A 13,088-nucleotide genomic window follows, 5' to 3' on the forward strand; every position below is an offset into this window, starting at 1 on the left:
CACTAGAAGACTAGCTCTACCACCGCTACGCTCCCCTGCCTCCAAAGCCCGCTCCTTCTCCACCCTTGCTCCGCAGTGGTGGAATGACCTTCCTACAGATGTCAGGACTGCCCAGTCCCTGACCACATTCCGGCGCCTCCTTAAGACTCACCTCTTCAAAGAGCACCTGTAGAACTCCTCTGTTTGTATCCTGGGACACGATCACCCTTCATGTAAATGTGCTTTATTTTGCTCTTATCTACCCCCTATTTTACTGCATTTAATCCTGTACTTCAGAATACTGTAATCTGCCAAGTTTTTAACCTGTAGTACTTTGTATTGAATCACATCCTGATGTAACTATCACTATTTAATCATATCCTGATGTAACTATCACTATTACCTGCTGTATTATTGAATTGTGGTTTGTCAAACTTGTACTTTACTTGAACAAAAGTTATTGTATTTCTTGCTCTTATTGTATTACTTGTATTGTAACGCTTGAAATGTTTTTGCTTACGATTGTAAGTCGCCCTGGATAAGGGCGTCTGCTAAGAAATAAATAATAATAATAATAATAATAATAATAATATTGTAATGGACTTTACTATGAGAGGCCATCCAATTCAAAATTACAGCTTTCTGAATATGACCAATATAATGTATAATGAAATGAATATGACTGTCGCGGTGCCGAGCGGCGTTGTCCCGCAGACTATCACAAAACGTAGAGAATCAGGGTTCAAGTCACTTCCTATGGCAGTGTTGTGTGCAGAGCAGTAGTAATTCAGCCACAAGCAGTAATTCTGTTCAGAATCTTTACTTTAGAAATGCTGCATAAAAACAGCAGCACACAGACAGCAAGGCTTTCTTTTAAAAACAATTCATACCTCCGGATATTCAAGTGCGGTGATATTGTAAACAAATCCAAAACAAAGTGTGTAGTGCAGTATCCAGACACAGAAAGTGTGCAAACGTGCTAAAAACCAACACAGATTGAGGTTATAGTAGATTGCAATATTTAAAAACAACAAAAGCGCAAACGTGCTACAGCTTCTACACTCAAGGACCACGTCCCCTTATGTCCAGCGACCATCTTCCTTTTATTTACCCACTTGACCTCTGACCTCTTCCCAAGTGAATAAACATTTACCAGACATTTAATAATATATTTACCTGTCAGTATTTCATACATTTTCTACACAAATTACATTTTAAAAACACACGTTAAAATCAAAGCAGGCAATAAAATAAATGGGCATGTTCATTATCTCCAGACGGCTAAACTGACATAATGACGTATAATGAAATGAATATGACGTATAATTAAATGAATATAACACATACTGAAATGAATATGACATATAATGAAATTAGTATATCAGCTTTTTCTGTGAGTATAACATATACCAAGAAGCACATGACATTATCGGCCAATCACAGCTCGCCTATTTAACCATGGTGTTTACCTTCTCAATCGTTGAAAGTGAGAGAACGAACTACACAAACAGACAGAAGTGAGAAGAGGTTAATGTTCACAGGACAGGTAGGAGATTATTTATTTTAAAAAATAATGTTTTATTATATGACTTTATACCTCAAGTTAATACATACAATGTACTCATGAGCCTATGTGCAATAATTAAACTACACGTTATTTGGGTAGCAGACGTTTTCCTTTGTTTGTTGTCTTGCTAAATTGCATTTCTTGTTGTACTTTTTTTTTTTTTTTTAACAAATTGACATTTTTCGGAAGGCATCGCTGTACTTGTATTGTGTATTGTATTTGTAAAAGGAGATAGTCCTACATTTCTATTGGAGACTCCGCTTGCAAGATTTAAAACGAGATTACAACCAGGATGAAGGCTTGTTAGCGGGATTTAAAGCTGTATTACAGTTAAAATACGGAGGATTTAAAACAGAATTGTGGCGAAATGTACAAAAATGCCTACACACAAAAACCCCAGAAGAATGTGCCTGTGACCATAAGGATTTCATTGTGGAAGACAGCAAAGGAAAGAAGGTACAATTTAAGTGTGCAAGTACTGTCGAGTTACTACTATACATATTTTGACAGAAAAAAAACCAAAGCCCCGAAAAAAAACGATTTACATGAAACTAAAAAATAGTTAAAAATAAGCACCGAAAAATACAATTAATATAACCCCAAAAACAGAAGCCCTAGTTATAGCCTGTGGTTGGAAAAAGAGTAAATACAGCATTGTATATCGTGCTCGAAAGGTTACAATTTGAAGCGGGTAGTGAGGCAAAATCTCCTACATGAGTCGTGTGTAGTGACGTGGTGATATAAACTAGTCCAGCACAGCAGGTACTTGCCAACATTTGGAAACTGTTCAGCGGGACCGGGTGGGTAATAATTTAATATAATAATAATATTATAATAATTAACATATTAATAGCCGATTTTCATGACATTCAATAACTAAGAAAATGACAAACATCAATGGGGAACTTGAATACACCCTCAGTAGTGTACAGAAACGGATGCCATATTGCACCGAGTCTGCCTCGTGCTCTAAATTAGACAGAATTTGGACCAACATGGAGGATTCAGCAAGGTTGCCAGGTCCTCTCCTGAATTTCCCCCCAAATCGATCCTAAAAATCTCCCAAATCACAGAATTTCCTCCCAAAATTAAAAAATGAATAAAGCACATAAAAAGCCAAGCTTTTTTGTACTGAAACCTGATTTTATACTGTTACAGGAATGTATACTTGCCAGTGGTCTATACCCCCACCCCATTGTGAAATTAAATGTGAAGTAGTACTTATGTATGCAGGCAGTTTTTAAAGCGACAGTACAACTTAAGCTTTAAAGCTTACCTTGAAATCAGCATGTCAGTGCATCAGCAATGACACTAAACTGTTCTTCATCTTCATTCTGGGTGCTGCTGCTTATGTAGATCTGTGATGTAAAACACCTTGGCATTTCACTGGAGGGCTTGAACAGTGCACAATTTAGGTTCATTCGTCTCAAGCTGTATCTGATTCTCATTATGGCTTCTGCAGTTTCAGCGTGCGTTTTGTTTCTAAGTTTTGTTTTAGTGCAGTTGTGGTTTGAGAATGCTCATTCCACTGTTGCATTGGACACGGGCAGAGTAAGAAGGGCATGTGCCAGAGTGCTAATGTGCTCACATTTTTTATTACCACCTGAGTCGCAATCTTCTGAAACCTCTGCCCAGAATTCTTCACTTCCAGATGTGTGCAGCCACTGTTTATTTGGTATCATTTGCCATTTGTTTACTGTAGCATCAATGTCAAGGCACACTGCTTGGAATTGTATTGATTCAGTTGGTTGAGGGAGAAAGATCTGTATTTATAAGATTTATTAGCATTTCAACTGACTGTCTCCCAAAACGGTATCAACTTCTCAGTTCAGTCTAGGTAAAAACTTCCAAAGGGTTTACCCTGTCTACAAAATCATCCATACAGCAATTTTCCATACTGGGTGATCTTCAAATAAATCTTACAGTATCATCTATCGAGCCATGTTAGTTAAAATAGCTGTGGTTAATAGCAAATTAGGACATAAGCCTACTCCAGGGTAGTCTTAAAGTTAAGACCGTGCTTAAGTCCATTAGGACTCATTCATGAATAAGGCTTAAGTCCAAATTGCCGAATTATGACCAGTCTTAGACTTAAATCAGCTTTGTGAATACGGCCCCTGTAGCATATTTGCTACAGAAATGGGCATTATAGGGTTAAAGTGTTTAACTGCTCACTACAGTATGGCCTATTTGAAATAAGATTATCTCATTGATTTTTAAGCTTACCATTAAAAATGTTTTATGATTCAATGTTTTATTTATAGGAAAAATAAATGAACCCCCAATCAAAAGCAGTGTGTGACTTAATACATACTTTGCTGTCAAAGCCAGATACACAAAACAAGCTAGGGTAAAAGTTGGATTTTGGAAGGCAGGATGAGGGAGAAAACCAGGAACAGCGATCTCAGATCCCTGTCGCTGTGAATGATTTAGGTCCCATTTCAGTTAGGGCCACTAGGAAAAGTGAAGTGAGAAGCCTATTTTCCGAAGGAAGCACTCCACAGTTTCACTATACAAGGAGTTCTGTGCGGAAAAGCAGAACTGCTATTTCTCCAAAAGCAATGCGAAGGTTAGATTATATACACAGTATATTTTAATTTTTCAAATTTGGATGAAGTTGTTGTATGGGTAACTACTAAACTATGATGTGCTTTTTTCCCAGTAATATCAGGGGTCCTCCTACTTTCAGCAAAGAGCTTCTTCTGCTTTCTGGTCCAAAAGCTCATATAGTAGTCAAGCAAGGACCAAAATAAGAACTGCATGAACTAGGGCACATCATAAATGCTTTTGAATTCAACAGGTATTGGAGTGAAGAGGAGGTCTATGAGAATGTGTGGAAGGCATTTAGCAGTCAACTTGCCAACGATAGTGTTTGTTTATCTTAAATTGCTTGCTTCATTTTTGATTCATAAATCATTTTTAAATATAGTTCTTTAAAAGTTCATTCCCTTAAAAAAAAACATGTATTACTTTATTTTCTACTGCATTATATGGTGTACTATATTGTGTTCTTATTTTTAGACTTAGAGAAAGTCAGTGGTTTGATGGACTGCTATTAATGTCCATTATGAATTTAAGGTCTTATGAGTACTGATTAGAAAAATGCATCAATTAATCAAAAGTTGTAGTTTTCTTGTATGTATGAAGATCTTGTGCATTTATTTTTTCACATTTTGGAGCTTGATATGTCATGATTTTCATAGATAGGAGGAAACTGTGTTAATTATTTTTTGGTACTCATAAGACCTTTACTGTTAGTGTGGAACTTTTTATTTAGACCTATTTAGCATTTCCTTTTTCGATATTCTTTTTTAGCATACAGATACTCATGCTATGCCACAACAAGCTAGTTAAACCGCTGTTGATGGAGAGCCAGTGTTTGTCCGGTCTGATGATTTCACACATTTTTAAGCAGAAATCTGTTTATATGCAGCCTTCAAAAGTACTTCTGCAGATGGAGAGCTCTGATAGTGACATTGTAAGTATTTATAATTAAAATATAAATTCTTCAGGCTTGTTTATCATTAAATACATTATTCTTCAGGCTTGTTTATCATTTTATTATTGTTTATTTTTTATTTTAGGATACCAGCAGAAATGAAAACGAGGAACAGCCACTGCCTGAGGCTACTGTGCACAATCCAACTGAAACAATAGTGATTAATGAGGAGTCCTTCCTGCAATGTATTGACCAAGCTACGACTAGTGAAGAACATCTGATTTTCCCTGTTGTGGAAGAATTCAGTCCATCACAAGCACTCTCTTCATAATGCATCTACTGGTAACTGCATTGTGAACAACCCTGACACTGCAACTGCTCTGCCCACAGCTACTAGTAAAACAAATTCTGTCTACCAAACCACAGAAAACCAAGCAATCAAAACCAATCTATTCAACAGCATCACAATTTGAAGAGAATTAAAAGTAAGCATGCATTTAGATATTTCTGTAAAGTTTACTCACACAGTAGTGGCAACTTATTACATTTTAAAATGTAATATAATTTAACATTAAAATTGTGCATACAGTTTATATAGTATTTACCTTCACGCTCAGTTTTAGTGTTTTCAAGTGTGTTGGAGCGTCAGCCCACAAAACAAAGAATAAACAGTTCAAAAAAGGTCTGCACTCAATAATAATAATTATTATTATTAATTTCTTAGCAGACGCCCTTATCCAGGGCGACTTACAATTGTTACGAGATATCACATTATTTTTACATACAATTACATTATTTTTTACCCATTATTTTTACATACAATTATCCATTTACACAGTTGGGTTTTTACTGGCGCAATCTAGGTAAAGTACCTTGCTCAAGAGTACCGCAGCAGTGTCCCCCACCTGGGATTGAACCCACAACCCTCTGATCAAGAGTCCTGAGCCCTAACCACTACTCCATACTGCTGCTGTAGGTAATTAGAAGGTAAGTCCACTCAAACCCTTTTTCAAAAAATACTCTATAATTTATTTTCTCTGACTATGTTGAGTGGGGACCTTTTTTTTGTTAACTATTTATTATGTATATACTCATTCATAATTTTACTTCATTATCTGACAAGACTGTGTAAATATTCAGCTGAGGTGGTGTGTACGGAGGTAAAGAAGAGCTTGCACATGTGTACAATAATGCGTGTAGTGTAATTAAAATTATTTGCAGTGCCAGCATTCTGTCAATTGACTCTTACAGCTGGTTTCACAGACCCTGATTAGCACTAATCTTGTACTTCCTTACGTAAGTTAACATTGAGGTGTCCAAGATTAGCACTAATCGGGGTCTGTGAAGCTAGCCTCTAGTCTCTCGGTCTTGGTGTAATTATTTTTTTTTACATTTGAAAGATTGTCAAATTTAGTCTTTTAATCTTTCAGACATTACACAGAACTTCTCATGAATGGGCCACCCAATTTGGACAAGGATGAACAGTACATTGAAGATTGCCTAGACCCCTTGCAAAGCAATGAGTGGAACAGGTAAGATAGGTATATATACTGTAAAGTAGTTTGATGAAAAGTTGTTCATTCACATGGGGTGTTAGACAGCCACACACTGTTTACTGGTCATGAACATGGTTTTAAAACAGGTTTTTGCCTTGTTCCTTTGCTAAAGACTGTTTTAAAACAATCCACTGGAATAAGGCAAGGAATACACCAATAAAGAATTTTCAAGTGACAAGTATTTGCAAGGTCATATTTTAAAATGCATTTCACCCCCTGTTTATATAAATAGATTTCTGGGACATACAGTGGCCTGGCAAAATAAAATTGTATAGAGGAACTCCTGGTCACGGTTGGCTGTGACATAACCTGGATTCGAACCTGCGATCTCCAGGCTATAGGGCACATCCTGCACTCCGCGCGGCGCGCCTTTACTGGATGCGCCACTTGGGAGCCCATACATTTATTTCTTAATATTATATACGTTTTATCGGGTGCGTCTACTTTTTGTGATGTGTTTGTTTCATTTGTTTTTTTTCTACATTGGTTTGCACAGTGCCTGTTTTTTCCCTGCATTGTCTCGCATATTTCTGAATTTAGATTATGAATCATTCCTGTACCCGTGTTTTCAAATGTGAGTGCAGCCATCTATATATTTAGACACATCACATCACTTCCTGTCCATTTCCATACATTATAATAATCTGCCTAGACGGAGGACAGACTAACCTCGAGTCTGTCTGCTCAAGTAGCACCCCTAGACGTCTAGAAACTTATAAAAGTCACTTTGGAAAATCGCAACTCCAACAAGCCCACCTAAGAAAAAGTGCAACCTTAGACTTCTGACTAAAATTTAGTAACCTTTGAAAATTTACCTCGTTGAATCTTGTGGTTCACGTTAGTTTAGTATGTGCAATATGGACTATAATTAGCTGCAGCAGCAATGTTCTCTGTTCTTTCCATCTACATTATGCTCAGAAGTATTCAAACTGTATATACATGCATGTGTTTCTATGCAAATAATGGTTAAAAACTCTGGATAAATCTTATTGATCACAGTTTTAGCTTTTGAGCTGGACTGCACCGACTTCCACTACCTTCTAGCATCTCTTAAAAAACCACCCCTTGAAGTCATATTGAAGTACTGACTACTGCATTGCTGTTATACTTCACATGTACGCTTTATTTTCCATATCATTTACTGTATTTCTTCTAAATTTGTGTCCTGCACCTATGTAGACTACTACACAGTTATTGTTTTATGTAATCTAGCATGACATTTTTTTTTCTGGATATAATTGCATTTTGTGATCCCTGTAAGTCACTTTTGATAAAGGTTTTAGCCAAATTTCTACATATTTTAAGTACATTTTGGTAAAAGTAAAATTTAATATGTATTAGAATTAAATATTATATTATTAATACTAAAATGTATTAATGATTATATTTGTATACAACATTTTTTGAAGGTTTAAAGGGGGACTAGGTGTGCTTGATGCAATGACTGCGCATCCTGAGCTGTTCAAGAATGCATTCATCTGGGAGAAGGTAGTGATGACTTCAGAAATTATGGACAGTCTCTTCCAAATCACCTACAGTCCAGTGGGAAGCAATAGGAGAATACTTCAAGAGAAACTTATTGGCTACTGACGAGAATTTCTACAGGATTGTGAAGGTTGGTACAGGTTTTGGAGGGGGTAAAGTTTGTAAATTTGGACTGTGCGTAGTAACTACTAGCTTGATCATAAACTAAACTGAAATACTTACAAAAAAATATAATATTTTTAGTGAATGAGGAATGGGGAGAAAACGTAAATCAGTTAATGAATATTCAAAAGAAAACAAATGTCTCGAAGTATACAAAAAGCAAAGATAGCAGAAGTGGGTCAGATGAGGCAGAGGATGCATAGCGCTGCAGATAATGCGGAACACTAATTATGACATACATAATCGATACATACCAAATGAAAACATATTTGGTCATTCATTAAATAAATAAATATATATATATATATAATATATATAATATATATATATATATATATATATATATATATATATATATTTATAATATATATTGTGAGACAGCAGGGAGGGGGTTAAAACCTCCCTGCAGAAAAACATGTGCGCAAGGCACATTTTTGTATTGTTTAATTGTTTTTGCTAATTGTCTTATTGTTTAATCATTACCTGCACCTGGCTATTATTGAAAATTAGAGCCAGGTGCAGGGTTTATAAGGAGAGCAGTTAGTCTGCTCTGGGTGGCTGCTGAAGATGGCGGAGGCCCGGCTGTGCTGGTGTGTGGGTACAGCCATAAGTTGAAAAAGAAAAAAGGTAGAGTGAAGCCTTTTTGTGTGTGTGCTGTTTTGTTTGTTTGTTTTTGTTACAGGTAAACAGCTTAGCTGTCCTGTTTTCAGTTTAGGTTCCTGTTTTGTTTTAGTTATTGCTTAAAGAAGAGCTAGGTGTTTGTTTTGTTTATTTTTGTTTTTGTGTTTCATTAAAAATAGCGCAACCACGCTTCAAAAATTCCATTTCTGTGTGTTGGGTCAGTGTTTTTTAAAGGGGCAACGAACCGTGGTGAGGGCGATTCTTTTACTATATATATATATATATATATATAATGTGTGTGTAATTAAATAGCGCATTTGCATGGATAATTGGAAGTTGACATGACAGTCTGTGACGTCTTCACATGATTGCAGCCTACCATAGCACAAACGGCATGTTTCAAGTCGGGAGCTCTATTCCAATAAACTGATGACCGATAGAGCTATGCTTGTGTTTTGGGGCTTTTGTCTTAAAAATAATCTGTCAAACTAGAAAAATATAGGCCTGACAATAGCTTGTAAAACAATTGGACTAGCACTAGCTGCATTGTAATTGATGCTAGCTAGCACCTCTGGCAAATCATGAACTAGCATGTGGAATGTCTGATTGGTTAAAAGAAATAATGGCTGCGCAAATTAAAGTGAAGCATTTACACATTCCAGACCGAATATCTTTCATATAAGTGAGTTATACATTTAAAATTGGAAAAAATAACCAGAAAATATTGCTTAATGTGCATACTATAACATTTATTTGTTGTTTATTTTATTATAGCTGACACCATGGGATCCTTCAAGAAGCTGCTTGATGAGATTCTGGGATCAATAAGCTACTAACAACCCAATGAGCAAGATGGGCTGAATGGCCTCCTCTCGTTTGTAAACTTTCTTATGTTCTTATCGTTTCAGAGGAGGAATGCAGCACCCAGCTACCAGATGTTCTGTCTTTTGTGACTACAGCAAACCTAATTCCACCACTTGGTTTCGGTCCTCAACCTTCAATTGAGTTTATCCAAAGTAAGGATGGGAATGGTAAGCTTTCCAAGTACCCAGAGGCAAATACATGTGCCAATGTGCTAAGACTACCTTTTTTGAGAAGCTATGAACAATATTAAACTAACATGAATTTTGGTATTCAGAACTCGCCAGGATTTGGTCGTGCTTAATTTTGGTGTTGGTTTTATGTAGACTTGGTATTTTTACAGCTGGTTTCACAGACCCAGATTAGCTCTAATCTTGGACTACCTTACCTAAATGAATGTAATATTGAGTAGTCCAAGACTTGTGCTAATAAGGTTCTGTGAAACTAGCCACTAGACATTTATTTCAGTCCTCACTTACTCCATTTAAAGCTCTACTTGGCATTATTAGTCCATGTTTCTTGGTTAAATCAAGGCTTTTTTTATTATTTATTTATAGTTAAATATTGGTCACTAAAGCAATGCAAAAAAAGTATTTTGAAAGAAATAATTGCTTATTTCATAAAACACATTGTCTGGAGATGCACTTTGTAAACTTGGCAAATAACAAATGCAGACATAAAACAATATAGAATTAATGATGCATTTTCATGCATTGCAATCAGTTGATACAGAGCCATTAACCTGTTGGAGCATATATCCGTGTGCTGTACTTTTATTATTCTCATTGAATGCTATCTTATTTGTTTAATAATGTGAAAAGCAGCACACTTAATGAAAAGTACTAGGCCTATTTTATGTTTGTATTTAATATTTTTTTTTGAATAATCTAAAACCAAAGATGATGTTAGGTGGAAGACTAAGAATTAAAATTGTGTTTACAAAAGGGTTCAGATTTAAGGAATTATATTCACAAGATGAACAGTGAATTGTTCTTTAAATTGATTTTGTGGGGCCAGTTTGACTTATGAAAATGTTACTATTGCAACTTCTGACTCATTTTCTTTATTTCCTTATTTGTATGAAGATCCTGGAATGTTTGGTACTATTTCACATTTTGGAGTGCATTTAAAATAAAATAAAAATCACCACTCCCATAGAGAGGGTTTGTCTCCATCCCTCTAAACAGAAGACTTGTTATATCAAAAGGATAGGTTTTAGGCACTTATAGCATTTACATTCACCATACATTTATTTGTAAATATGGGTATCTTAATTGTTTTTTTACTGAAGTAATTTAATGTTGGCCTCAGGGGGTGGTAGCTGGGTTGCTTTATTAATTAACATCTATCATCAATCTCCTATTTAAACCCCAATCACTCACTCTAGTGTTTTGCTTTCTTGCATACGCTGTGACCTGTTCTCTGCGCAAAATTTAAAACTTAATTTTCAACATGAACCAACTCCAATTCTGATTAGGAAACATCCCTGCTGGATTCTCCTCAACAATATCTCATTTATTTCTCAGATGGAAACTCAGTACCGTCTACTTCTAATACAGACTAACCCATAGGCTAATAAGGCTATAGCCTTAGGCCATCATATTTTGTAGGCCCTCCTTTAGACTCTCCATTCCATGTTGAAGTAACAGCTGAGCGATGGTAGTGCGGCCATCAGAATTTTTTTGTCTCATTAGATGTTGATGACAGTAGCGACACAAATTGTAGCACCCTCATGGTCAGTTAGCAAACTACTCACTTAGTCTACAGCCTTCACTAGTTGAACACTGTCTCTGTGGCAGTGACCCATTTTTCAAGCCGTTTCAATCTTGAGTCTGCCTTTGTTTTTATTTCCTTTATTTTAGTGATCGCGTTTGCTTGCTTCGTTGTATATAGTGCTATTGATTTATAGTTTATTGTATAGATATTTTACATTCTATTTAACCGTATTTGTAATTATAATTTTGGAACCTTGTGGTCAGACAAATCGATTCTTCGGAAAGCAAGGTCAATTTCCATGTTTTTATTATGTTTATTTTAAGATTTTCAAATCTTTACATTAAAAGTTAACAATTATTATAATAAACCATTTAATATTTTTTATTTTTATAATCTAAAAATTGTATCGCTGGAAAAGTTGTAGATCTTATAAAGTTTAATATTTTACAATATTTACAATTTTTGTGTGGGAGGGTAGTGGTAGAGCTTAGGGAAGGACTGGAAATGACAGCACAAGGAGCCGGAAGTGACATTCAGTCCTGGAGCCCAGTACCAGCAATGGTATCTGGGCAGGATTTTATTTAAACACACAACGAAAATAAATAATCCTGTATTGCAGAAAATGCCCTCCTACCCTGCAATGAACAATATACTCATAGACTGCTCCTGATCAAATCAATAGCTTTTGCAGCAGCCTCAGAGCAACACATTCTTCATCCTCTCAGGTTCTGCAGTTGCCTCAGATCTTTGCATTCTTCATCTCAACACTCAAAAACCAATATCCACATTCAGCAAATATCTGCACTCCACAGCAGGCCACTGCACGCTGCTGACAGCACTCCATCATTTACTTCCTCAGATCTCTGCACTGTTCAGCAGATCCCACTCTCTATTCTTAATAACTCCTCACTACAGCAGATCTCTGCTCCCTCTTCAAATCTGCTCGCTGTCTTGATTATGAGTTAAGGCATTCCTCTATTAGGAGAATGACTGGAGTTATGAAACCCAAATCTCTGAATGTGAGTTTGCCTTTTCCATTCCAAGCAGACATGATAGTAGCAAGCCGCTGATCGATACAGTATTAAGTAACACATAGGATGGTCTCACCACCAGAACCAGCTTTCTCTCCAATGATTTCGGAACGAAGCAGCTACTTCCGCAGCCAAAGCCAACATCAATCTCTGTCTAATCAAAAAAACATGGGGCACTGGTCCTTTGCAGCAGTCAATTCATACATGGGGTGGTGGTCCTATGCAGCAGTCAATTCATACAGCTAGCATGCCTGGAGTGGGTGCTACCTGACCGCCGGGGCCACCAGAGGTTTTCCCCTTCTGGGAAGGGTTTTTTTCAGGTAATCACATAACCATACCACGCTACCTCGTCCTCGCAGTAGGGGGGTTGTCACCGAGTGAGTCAGAGGGGCCCCTCGGCCACTCTATCCTTGCGCAGCTCATGCACATATTCTACCTCACCACGTGAGGCGCTGTCCTTCATTCACACGGGACATGGCCCGCTTTATGCTCTCAGTGCCCAAGTCCCAGACTAACCCATCTCTCTGTTGCAGGTTCCCTACGGGATGCCTTCCCGCTCCCAGCTCCGGAGGTCTGTGCCTCACCTCTTGCGAGGGCTGCACAAGACCAGTCAGGGAACCCTTTACTATCTCTCCTTTCTGTCCTAAGCTGTTGGACTATTCCTATCGCCC

At 36.9% G+C, this 13,088-nt stretch overlaps 1 long non-coding RNA gene across 1 annotated transcript; it reads left to right on the plus strand.

Moving 5' to 3' along the window:
* The first annotated feature begins 1,427 nt into the window (after positions 1 to 1,427).
* LOC131706869 (uncharacterized) lies at positions 1,428 to 12,119 on the plus strand. The gene is made up of 7 exons (XR_009310855.1): positions 1,428 to 1,525; positions 4,980 to 5,024; positions 5,131 to 5,470; positions 5,849 to 5,972; positions 6,416 to 6,517; positions 7,951 to 8,156; positions 9,718 to 12,119. It is a non-coding gene; the product is annotated as an uncharacterized LOC131706869 (long non-coding RNA).
* The last annotated feature ends 969 nt before the right edge of the window (positions 12,120 to 13,088 follow it).

Source organism: Acipenser ruthenus, chromosome 37 (assembly GCF_902713425.1).
Source record: "Acipenser ruthenus chromosome 37, fAciRut3.2 maternal haplotype, whole genome shotgun sequence".
Lineage (NCBI taxonomy): Eukaryota > Metazoa > Chordata > Actinopteri > Acipenseriformes > Acipenseridae > Acipenser > Acipenser ruthenus.